This window comes from Centrocercus urophasianus, unplaced genomic scaffold (assembly GCF_019232065.1).
Source record: "Centrocercus urophasianus isolate 14NV4802_14NV808 unplaced genomic scaffold, USGS_Curo_1.0 seq_18, whole genome shotgun sequence".
Classification (NCBI taxonomy): Eukaryota; Metazoa; Chordata; class Aves; order Galliformes; family Phasianidae; genus Centrocercus; species Centrocercus urophasianus.
The window spans coordinates 10921780-10931658 of NW_024884733.1; positions in this window are offsets into that span (position 1 = coordinate 10921780).

Genomic DNA, 9879 nt, shown 5'->3' on the forward strand with positions numbered 1-9879 from the left:
CTGTGTGGTGCTCAGCTGCTTGCCAGGATTAAACCACAACTGACTAAAAAAAAAAAAAAAAAAAAAACTTTGAAGTTTTTGAACCTATTCATAACATAACAGCTAGTTAATTTCCTGTATCTGCTACACTTTTTTGTTTTAGTCTTTAACAAAGCTTTGGGGTGTTTTTTTTGTTTTTTTTTTCTCTGTTTCTCCATGTACTGAACATGAAAGTAATTACTTTCCTTACTACTTCCTTTGTCTTGGGTTACAGCCCCATCTTTCTTTCACTGTGTATGTAGAGAGAGAGTGTGTCTATTATGTTGGTGCCCTTCAGGCTCTGTTCCCATACCAGCAATAAGAAAATCATTTTAGCTTTTTCCAAAAGTGATGACAAATCTGGAATTGCAATTACCACTCAGCAAGCAACTTGGAATTTTTTTCTTCTCACCATGTCATTAGTTTGGGAAAGATATTATATGTCATACAAGATATACACGTACGTATAAGATCGTACGGAAGTGAAATAATTAACTTTTCTTCTGAACTACTCTATTCCTTCTTCTGCTGATCATACGTCTTGTATTCCTGCAATCAAATGTTGAGAGTTTGCTTCAAGGAATCTTTTCTGAGAAACTATAATGCCAGGGTCTAGAATCTTTGTCATCACAGAAGGTTCTGGCCACGAAATGCAGCAAGGTGAATTCATTCAAGCAAACGTACTATACAAAGGAGCATAAAAATGTGAAATATACCCAGCTGGACTATACTGGAGCCCCAGCTGCTGAGTAGCAGCTGCCATTCTGATTGCAGTGCTCATTAAAAGATGCTAACTGTCATGCAGTAAGCCAGAAATGGCTGGCTTTAGAAATGTAAAAGATCTAAAATTGCCAGATATTAAGTACACAAAGCCCAGACTGTCCCAGTCCCTAAAATTCCTATAATTCACACTGCTCTGTTTTGACTTAAGCATACTCACAACATACTAACATACTTAAAGTATTTTGGGGATCTGCCTGACTTCCCCTTGCTGTGTCAATGGAGGGAGCTCTAAATAGGTTTGAATCACAAATTTTCCTGCACTTGTAACCAATCAGTCAGAATGAAAATACAAAGAAATAAAAAATATTTACATAGATTTCCAGATTCCAAAATCTCAGAAGACACCTCTCTGTGTAGGGACAACTGTACAGGGAACAGCACTTCTCTGAATAGGAATTAGCACTGGTATGGGCATCAAATACCTGCTTAAGTTTAACTTTTTTCCTCCTTCAAATCAAGATTCCTCTGAAGAGTACAAATCACAATGTAATGTAAATAAATTTTTATCTGACATGTATAAACGTACAAAAACTTGGAAGCATCTTTCATAAGGAAAAGGTACAACCAATGCAATATAAGATAACATTTGAGAGTGGAAGCACATTCATGAAAGTCCACTTTTTTTTTCTTTTCTTTTTCCTTTTCCAACCCTGGAAAAGAAAACCAGTATTAACCACTTCCAGAGGTGAAAAATCATTCCTACTCACTGTTACAAAATCAGAAAATAATACTGATATGTGTGCTAAATGACCAGCGTTTTAAAGAAGCCGATAAGCATTGATGACATTTTTTTAAAATTTTTCTGATATACTGCTTGATTCCTTCCAGATATAAAACATACTCCAAAAATGAAAATAGCATGGTCGTTATTATAAGTAGAAATCTTACATTGTAAAAACAAAAGGCAAACTAGTGACAGTCCATGAAAGCATTGGTTACATCTCTGTAAATCATTTCAGCTACCATCTTATTTCAGACTATAACAAGAGTCCACCTGACCTTGATCTAAGAAGTTGTCATGAAAGTGATCTGAAAGCGTGATTAAGTACAGAGAAATCAATTTTTGAAACCTGGCTGAACATCAGCATGAATACTTGAGATACACAGCAGAATAATTTATTGGCATAAAGGCTAGAGTGAAGATAAATTATCATAATTCCTCTAGATATGATTGGATCTTTCTCATTATTTGTTTTGTTGCCCAGTTTGCAAACATGAATATTTCACTGATTATACTTTCATTTGGCTCATTCCAGTGAAAAGATAAAATGGGCTCAGCATCTCTACCTTTGGAATATCACTTTCCCCCTCTGCAGATACCTTATTTACAAAATAATTGTTTCATTAAGATGCTGCACCATTCCATTACTCCTCACTTTATGCTTTATTTTCCCAATGGAAGAATTTTTCTGGTACCCTACACGTATTTCAAATATAGATTATAAGTAAATATTAAAAAGCGCTGTAGTATCCCGAGCCTAAGTTGCTTTCAAACAGAATGAGATCTTTCCAAGGAAAAAGGAGAAATTAAGTGCCACCTTTCAAAAGAAAGTGTTACTAGTTTTACATTTTTCTCATTTTAAACCTCTCTACCTTCCAATACCATTTATATTTAAATGTATTGAAGTTTATAACTTCTGCTGGAATACAACAAATGCTTAAATAAAAAATTACCGTGTTTCATGGAAATTATATCTGAAAATACAGTCCAAAATCACTTCTGCAACTGAGAAACATCACTGTTGTTTCATATTCTTTTCATGGCTGACGTTTAATTATTGTGGTGTTTTGATGCCAGTGTCTTTAAGTTATTTACATGGGCTTGAAAGTCTGACATCTATTCATTGATCAACTCCAAAGAATTCTGTCTTCTTATGTAAAGTGTTTTTTATTCCATGACCTCCAATTCAGTTAGTACTAAAGAAGTTTACAAAACCTATAGCTGCTTTCAAAATAAAGGATTTCTCATTTTGCTTCAAGTTCTCTCAACAGTGTTACAAAGGCTGTTCTTACATATCATATTTTGCAATTTCTTAGGAACGCTGGATTATAGAAGTTCCCATATTTCAATTATCAGTTATAGCACTGCAGAACCTCCATAATCATCCCAGTGCTCACTGAGTGCCCAGTGATCTTTAGTAGTTTGCTTGGGTTTGTTGTTTTTGTTGTTGTTGTTGTTGTTTTTTTGTCTTTTTTAAAACTTCAGTTTTTTGGATGGAAAAAAAAGAAAAAAAATCCATTGCCATTGTTGGGTTTTTTTTAATCTATTTTGATATATTTATTATTTTGCTAGATTCTTTTTAGGAGAAAAACATTTATGCCTAAACCTACTTATTGATGATAAAAAGCGTAGTACTTTTCATCGTATGCTATTAATTTTCTATCTCTACGTTTTTTAACATCCTCTGCTCACCTGCTATGTATTATTTTGTGCTTTTTAGATGCTTCATTTCATCATTTTTAACTGATCTCATATTTCCTTCTAGCCACATCTGATGTAATTTGCATCCTTTGTTATTGAAATAAGTATGATTTTTCCTCACTGTTTCATAATCATCTCTAACATTTCACAATAAACAGCAGGTGGTTATAATCAGTCTCTTTCCATTCATTCCTTCAAAGTTTGTCTTTTGAACATTCAATATTTTGGTGCTGTATCTTTTACAATATCTTCATGTAATTTTCACATCTAATGATATCATTATCACAAGATACCAGATGTTCAGTACTTCTCTCTCAATTACCATACTTATGTCTTAGAACTAATTAAGATAATCTTTGATTTGGGTATTTGCTTCCAGCACCGTGAGAACAGAATTCTCTACCATCTCAACAGCAATTTGAACGTCTGACCTCCAAAGAGCAAACAGTAGTAGCTGCTTTTCCCCCCTGAAGTCTGTAGGTTCTTAATTTTATGTATTTCAAAACTCCATTTTTCAATTGGGAAAAGCACGTTTTTATCAGGTAGGAAAAGTATACATACAGGAAAATATTTAGCAATTCTGACTGATATATTCTTTTAAATACCTTTAGACCAGACATCAAGAAGAACTGAGAGGCTGGTGAGACACTGGAACAGGTTGTCCAGTGAGGTTCTGAGTGCCCCCCGATTAGCTGGAACTAGGTCATCTTAAAGGTATCTCCCAATCCACTCTATATTCCATGAAACCAATTTTTCTCTCATAGCATCTCACTGAGGTTAGCAGAAATTACAGAATTTATGAAGTGAAATTCTAGTGATGGAATAACTTGCCTGCTATTCAAAAAAAAATTTCTCCAAGTAGAGGGTAAATGAGAAAATGAAACCAAGAGTGGGGACTCTGGATATTGGTAACCTTCACGCTCCTTCATAGACTGTTTCACTAAGTCCAAGCTGACCTTTCATGCTGTAGAATACCTTTTCAAATGCTATTGATAATAGATAGTATCTATCTAGATAGCCTAGGAAAGAGATGGTTAACAAAGCCCCAACAAATTCCAAAATTCACAGGCTGTTATACTGACCTACTGTAAGGTACCTGCTTTAGCAGGGATTAGGGGGTGGGGAGAGTTGACATGATGATCTCCTGAAAGGCTTTCCAACCCCTGCAATTCTGTGTTTACTTAGCTTTCACAAATGACACTCAGTGACACACGATGACACACAAATGACACTAGGCTAGAAGGCTAAAGTGTGAATGAGCCTCAGCAGCAAGAAAAAAAAGATAAAGATGTCTCCTTTTCCTGGCACATTTTACCAGCCTCTTTTCTGTGTGTTTTAGCTTTCCATTTATCCTCCTTCCTAGGTTTTTTTTACTGTCTCATTTTTCTTTTTCTCTCTTCTTGTATACTGATCAAACTGTCACTGTTTGGTTTTGATACTGAAGATATTCTAGTCACATTTTCCACCAATCCACTGGCATTAAGTAATGGTGATTTCTGTTACTAGAGCACGTTATCATAAAAATCAGAAAATATAAAATGCAAAATAATGAACCCAAGCTACATCCTTGTCTAGCCTGAGCTGCTTTTAAATAACTGCCATCAAAGAGAGAACTCTGTGAAGAGCACATTGCCATCTTTCCTAAATATCCACATTATGATTGAAACATTAAAGAGTGAAAGTGAACATTTTTGCATGACTTCACCAACATTTTGCAGAAAATTTCATTTCCTGTAGCTGAGTCTAATTCCCTAAGAAAGTTTGATCTGAATCTACCAACCTCTCTCACTCCTGCACAGAAGCACAAAAACCCATACTTGCATTCCTACTGCTAAGATGCATAAACAAGTTGTGCATCTAGGAAGACAGAAGCAAGACTTTGTGCAAAGAGATTTTTTGTACATTACATCATTGCTTGTCAGCCATAGCTAACAAAAAAATGAACAGTCTCTAATTTATCCTTCACAATGATTATTTCCCCTCACAACTTGTCAAGTATCACAAAGCTCTGAAAAAGAAAAGCTATACTCATACTTTGCGTTCCAGAGTCCTTCACAGAAATTGAAAATTAGGCCTGAAATCCAGTGCCCAGTGCTTACTGTCCCAGGATTGTGGTTTGTGAAATGTATAAGCCAGATTCAGTTTTACTCGGCCTCTTTTCTCACTTTTTTTTTTTTTTTTTTTTCTCACCCTAGGCTTTCAGTCAGCATTTTTTCACCTTTTTCTTTCACAGTTTGGGAAAAGAGATAAAAATCAGTGGAGAAAATACTCAACCATCAAGATTAATTTTATAAAGGTTTATGTAGTCAATTTGCAACTACTGCTACTGTTATCAAATATTTCTTCTACTTTCCCTCTTAATTCTTTTAACTACTTTATTGTATGAGCCAGCTGTTAGTTAACAGACTGGATAAAGACTACAGTAACTATTACAAAATGAGTAATTTACAGACATGGTTTACACATTGGAAGTTACCTATCTGCTATGGTATTTCATTAGTTGTTCAGATTTGTGCTCCCAAGACCACAGTTTTATAAATCTCCCCTTCCTGAGAAATGAGTTTATATTCCAATTAGTACAACTAGTTCTTACCAGCACAGAAATCTTCACCACAATAATAATAATAATTCATTGAAGTAAACATTTCATAAGTACCTGCAAAATTCTATCTTTGCAAATTTCAAATAATAAAAAAGCAGATAATTATGCAAAGTCTATTCAAACAACCATTTTCACAAAAAATTGGTTTTACTCCTTCTGTCTCTCTAATTGCTGCATAAAAATCTGAGGCAGGCCTAGAGCAAAACCATTCTGATTCTACTTTAATACTCCTCAGAAAATTTTTATCAGGCGAAACTCTCTATTCAGTTTTACTCTGCCCTTGCAAATCAATAATAGAGTTGGCAATATTCAAAGTGCAGAAGGACTGGAAATTGGCTTGCTCAGCAAAAATATGCCTCTGAATCAGCCCTTAGCTGAAAAAAAATAAAAGCACTGCAAACAAAAAATAGCACTTTCAGAATGAATAATACCTTAAAAGAAAACTAAATGTATGAGGACTTAAAGAGAAGAAGCAGATGAAATGACGTCTGGGCCCACAAAAAAGCCTGCTATATATTATCCTAAATTGTTACATATGTATGCATTTTGTTGTCCTATTTATGGTGTGAAGCTGAATCTCAGCATGTTCCTGCAAGAAAAGATCCTAATCTACACAAGCAGGATTTCTTCACAAGACAAGAAAAAGCAACAGAAGTCCCATTCCTTTGCCTTGATATATATAAGCTGCTAGCAGAACAGAAAGATGCTTAGACAGAAGTTAATAGTTTAAAATATAGAGATGAACCTAATCAAACAGCAAGAATGAAACTTCTTCTATCAACTAAAGACAACTGATACGTCTATAATCCGAAAAGCAAAATTACAATTAGAGAAGTACGTTTTTATTAAATTAACCTGCAACTTGGTCAAACTAAGATCATAAGAATATAACCCTTTTTCCTGAAAAAAAGTGAAAAATTAAATCACATTTCTTACACTTCACAGGACACTCAAGTTCACAGATCTAGGGATTTCATACACTGTTCAAGAGACATTGCCCAACTTATAACCAGCCCAAACTTCCCAATTTTTTAGCTGCATGTGCCAGTGTGAGAAGGACTGAGCCACTTCCTTCCATCTCAGTTTCCCTACCCAGCCATAAGTTTCTCAGTGGTAGAGTAAATCTCCCTCATAATAAACATACAGATTTCCATGTGTAATTACTCGTTCTGAAATATCTTTAATTAGTGGATGTTCAGTCATGTATCAGTGCTAAATATTATGTGCAGAATGTACGCATCACCTGATTTCAAAACATTCTCTTTTCCCACTCAACCTTGACAGAAATTAGAACTTCTCAGTTGTTATAGCAATAAAAGCATGAAACTAGTAGGAAAAATAAATTATCAAATTCCAATAGAACTTACTGTTAGGATGTGCTCATAGGAAGATCAGCAACAATTAATAGTATTTGTATGGGGGCAACTGAATGTTTCGAAAAATCAGCCAGAATGGTAAATGTCAATTTCTTATTATCCAATACTATTACGGTTAACTGAAATAGTTCTGTCCTGTTTGACAGAATACACCAATGATTAAGTGTTGTTTTGTTTTTTTAAGTTAGCCTGGTAAAGTAAATATGAAGGAAACTAAATATGTTAGCTGTTGGGCTTTTTTCCTTTGAAGGTATAGTAGGAAAATATAGCAGTGGGAAAATAGTAATTGACATTTAGTTTTTTACAGAAGGGTGTTTTGCATTACTATGTATATAAATAAGAATAAACATGTTTTTAAAAGCAAAAGGGCATAAAATTATTAATTCTGAAAGTCCTATAGGCCTTTAATGAAGCCCAATCTGAACTTTAAAAGTGGAGATGGCTTGCATCACTATTTAAAGTTCGCCTTATTTTCAGTACATTCAATTTAAAAGAATTCAAATAATCAGACACTTGTAGCCATTTTCTGGCTTAGAACATATACAAGAAGTTTGATTGTAGAAATTTTACTGTTACAATTTTCATTGGCACTGATGTAAAGAAATTAAAATTTTCTCTCTTTTCATTGCACATCCACTGAACAAAAAATTATATATATATATATATAAAATATATAATTTTAGATAGATAGATAGATAGATAGATAGATAGATAGATAGATAGATTATGTGTTTATCCTACCCATCAGCTCACCTGGATAATTCCTTTGTTCTTTGCCTGCTGAAATCTGAAGGAAAATACATGAAGCCAGTTTTAGCCACAAGGAGAGGTTCGTGACAAAGGAGACTTCAGATAAGATGTTTCACATTGCAAGTGTGGCAGGTATAAGAACACATGACTTTCATGAGGCAGACAGGAAATACTTATGTTGGTCTCAATATGGCAGTTGAAAATTACATTTTTTAAACAAAATAACCTACAGTTTGTAATCTTTTCTCAAAGGCTTTTGTTTTCTAATCTACTTTTCTTTACTTCCTTTCTCCAAACTAAAAAAATTTCCTTTGTGTATTGCAGACTGGTACCCACACCTGAAGATAATACTGAAACATCTGTCAAGCTTGTACTAAACAAGTATTAACTACATACTGCTAGACTATAGCTATGCTTTTTTTTTTTTTTTTTTTTTTACTTCTTTTTACAGTAGAATGACAGAAGCTACAAAACTATTGCCAGTTCAGGCATACCCCATCTTCTACTTATGCAGTCAACTATTTTTATCTTAAAAAACATGATTGGCACTTGTGTTAATTGAATTGCCTACAGTATTTTCAAGGGGAAATGTTTTTAAACTGACACAGGGGAGGCTTAGATTAGATATTAGGAAGTTTTTCATACAGAGGGTGGTGATGCACTGGAACAGGTTGCCCAAGGAGGTTGTGGATGCCCCATCCCTGGGGGCATTTAAGGCCAGGCTGGATGTGGCTCTGGCCAGCCTGGTCTGGTGGTTGGCACCCTGCACGTAGCAGGGGGGTTGAAACTACATGATCTTAGAGATCCTTTCAACCCATGCCATTCTACAATTCTACGATTTTTGATTTTGTTTCCCTGCTTGTCCAGATCATTAGGAATTTCACTCTCATCTTCCAATTTGCTTGCAGCCCCTCCTAGTTTGGAGTCAATCAGTGGACACTCATTAGAGTGCTCAGCAGTTACGCATCCTGTAGTGCTCAGTTCTGCATATTTGGCACAACAGGGTTTGCAGACTCAGCTTGTTACCATTAGATGTGGTCCTAATTATATTATGGAGCAGGTAGAATGAAAAGCTAAAAAAGTAATAATCACAAAAACAACACTACCTTCTAATTTGAAGGGAATCTAACATGGTCACACTTGAAAATTGGCTTCATATTGAAAAAAGTAATTGTGCATTTTGCCTTGAAAGAGAGCATTTAAACCTGACCTTCATGAAATTCCTGTCTCTGTTTTAAATGTAGTTGCTTTTCTTTATACTGTCATTATGATACTAAGGACAACAAAAATTAGTGGATTTAATGGACATGATGTCCTTTTCAGTTTTCAGGTTACAACATAAATACATTTCTGCCAAATCAGAAGCAAAAAGGCAAAAAGAAATCTTGCCTAAATAGGAGACAAAATTATGTTTCTAGATACCAATGAATAAAGAAGTAACAGATGTTATGAAGAGAAGAACTTTGTATCATAGTATTTGTCTTCACTGATACACTGTCAGAGTGATTTTTCAAACCTTTCTAACGTAGAACTGAAAACAGAAGTAGTAGTATTTATGATGCTTTTTTTTTCTTCCATAGCCTCTTCATATATGAAAAAAGCACAGTTCCAGTGGCTGCTGAATGTATGTTATACACTGTTCATCAGGTATTACTGTTCCTTCAGGCAACATCATCTTTTCACTAGTATTTTTACTATCTTTTATATGTCACTATAATCAGTTGCTTAGCTTAGAAATGGTTATCATAGTATTTGTATCATTGGAAAAATGTGTTGTTTTGATCTTAAGTTTTGTATCTGACTTTTGGAATAGACTTTTGGGGGTGAGGGTTCTCACACACACAAAACAAAACATTCTAATTGTAATATCTTCAGAGACATGGAAAAAAAAAAGAAAAGAAAAGAAAAGAAAAGAAAAGAAAAGAAAA